Source organism: Poecilia reticulata, linkage group LG12 (genome assembly GCF_000633615.1).
Source record: "Poecilia reticulata strain Guanapo linkage group LG12, Guppy_female_1.0+MT, whole genome shotgun sequence".
NCBI lineage: Eukaryota > Metazoa > Chordata > Actinopteri > Cyprinodontiformes > Poeciliidae > Poecilia > Poecilia reticulata.
Window position 1 is genome coordinate 26,242,034 of NC_024342.1, and position 2,423 is coordinate 26,244,456.

General features: G+C 39.5%; 1 long non-coding RNA gene across 1 annotated transcript in view; it reads right to left on the bottom strand.

Annotated features, from left to right (window-relative positions):
- Positions 1 to 1,110: 1,110 nt before the first annotated feature.
- The window catches only part of LOC108166782 (uncharacterized), a 2,625-nt gene continuing 1,312 nt past the window's right edge, over positions 1,111 to 2,423 (bottom strand). The window contains exon 2 of the long non-coding RNA XR_001777163.1: positions 1,111 to 2,407. This is a non-coding gene — a long non-coding RNA (uncharacterized LOC108166782). The remainder of the gene's footprint in view (positions 2,408 to 2,423) is intronic.

The following is a 2,423-nucleotide window of genomic DNA, read 5'->3' on the forward strand; positions in this document are numbered from 1 at the left end:
GTTCAGTTTCAGTTCAGACTCAGTTCAGACTCAGTTCAGTTTCAGTTCAGTTTCAGTTCAGATTCAGTTCAGACTCAGTTCAGTTTCAGTTCAGATTCAGTTCAGGGATTTTATCCGACGTCTCTCCTTGGAGAAAAACCAGAACTGTTTTAGCGACGCTCTCAGATGAAACCAGGAAAGTGTCCAGGAATCTGATCTGGTTCATTAAATCACACCAACGTGTTTTTGGGCCCCATACGGATTCTTCTCAGGTCTGATGGGTTCGAAGTGGATCTGGGCTCAGACAGTTGGGGACCCAGTTGGGTCAGTAACGGTCTTTATGGGTCCCAGTTTACCCATCGGCTTCCGGCATCAGACCCAACCAGGCCATTAAAACCAACCAGTTATGCAACCAGTGCTCAGTACCGTATGGGGCCCATCCCAGTCATTCCCTACGTAGATGTAAATGTGGCCTAACGATGTGTTTTGATTTTATCTCTGAAGTTTGAGCTCCGTTCTGGGAAAACTCACCAGTTACAAACGGGAAACCAGTAAGCTAATTGTTTTGGTGCTAACGGCTAGTAGCAAAGCAGGATGAAAACATTTCCCTCCATTTTATTCATTCTGACACTGAAGGAAATGTTTAGCTCAAACCATCAGAGCTGCTAGCAAACCGGATTTCAGCTACATCGACGTGCAGCAGCCATCTTGGATTCTGAACTTACGGCTGTTTCTGGAACTTTGAATTTCCCAGTTTTAATTCCGACTTTTGGGTTTTTCCACCATCAGAAACTTTATTTTCTTCATACTGTAAGTTTCTGACATCTGAGTTTTAAAAAAAAATGACCTGAAAAGTACCAAGAAGTTTGGAAAGTTTTATTTTACCTCAAAATTCAATATGGCTGCCGGGTGTCTAAACAGTCTGCAAGTTGGAAAACATTCAACGTTCTGATTGGCTGAATGTCATTGGGTCAATATCTCACATGATACAGTCAAAGTCATCTTGTTTTCTCGCTCCGTCAGTGTCTGGATGATCACCTGCTGATAAATTAGCCGCTATTAGCAGTTAGCATCGTACCAGGAAGCTAGCAAGTCTTAATGGTTTTCTGGATTGTAAATGATTGAGTCTAGTTTGGTTTGAGCTTCTTATCTGAAACTCAGCTGGTGATTGGCTCAGGAGACGGAAACATGACGAATCACAAGCTAAAATAGGGAGCTAATGCTAAAGATGCTAGTATAGCGCTTATTTATATTTCTGTTTTCTATCAGTTTTTTTTTCATTGAATTAATTATTGTAGCATATTTGTGTTGGTGTTTGTTTGCACAACATGTCAACAGAGACCAAGCTAGCTGCTAGCAGCTTTAGCAGTAGCAGCTAGCTTAGCTTGTGGGTTAGAGTGTTCTCTTCTGTGTCAATAAAAAAAAACCCATAGAAAACCTTTACATAAATTAATTTAGTGGCTTGTTGATCACAAACTGTTGCCGTTCATTGGTGATAAATTATTTTCATCATGGCGGCTCAGAGGAACGATCCGGTTAGCCGCTTAGCTAGGAGGCTAACAGCACCGCAGCTGCTTCCCTCCAAACAAAACTAATCAGTTTAAAAATATTTCCATTTTTCTTTTCAGTTTTGATTATTTTAAACCAAAAACTCAAATTATTTCTACAGCCACAAAAATCATCTTTATGTATTTAGAATCAGTTCGTTTGTCAGGAAAATGTTATTTTAAAAAAAAGGGGAAATTAAATAATGGCTGTTTGGTCAGAAACCAGAGCTAAAAAAACGCTGTGATTTGACTAGGACCTGTTATCTGTGAGATGTTATTAGTCGCTGATTCAGAGTTCAGACCAAATTTAAAACATAACGATTTCATTCATACTAGTAAATTTAATGCAGTTTAATGAAATTTTATTCCGATTTGAACATTTATTTAAATGATCAAATGATTTAAATGATTTAAACACACGAGTTGGATCTAAATATGACTTTTAAAGCAAATAAAGATCCATTTATGAACTTTCTGGTCCTCAGCAGCTGTTTGCTGTGAACTGACAGGAAGTGATGTCACGCTCCCCTGAGGACGCATCTGTCATGTATTACAGCTATTATCTAATCACTCTGCAGAGCTGCTGAGGTTTAGAACAACATGCCACAAATATGCAGCTGAATTCATAGTAATAATGACTGTAAAAAAACTTTTAAAGGTTTGTTTTCATGTGAACACGAGAGCCAGGAATCTGACCTCTGACCTCGTTTTACCGTGAAACATTTTCATTTGTTGCTGCCATCATAACCGAAGGTATGACGGCATTAATGTGACGGTTTGTTTTTCAGTGTGTTTTCACGTGTGGGTCAGTGGTGAGACTGAAAACAGGAAGCGGCTTCACCCTGAAACCTAGAAAACAGGAAGCGGCTTCACCCTGAAACCTAGAAAACAGGAAGC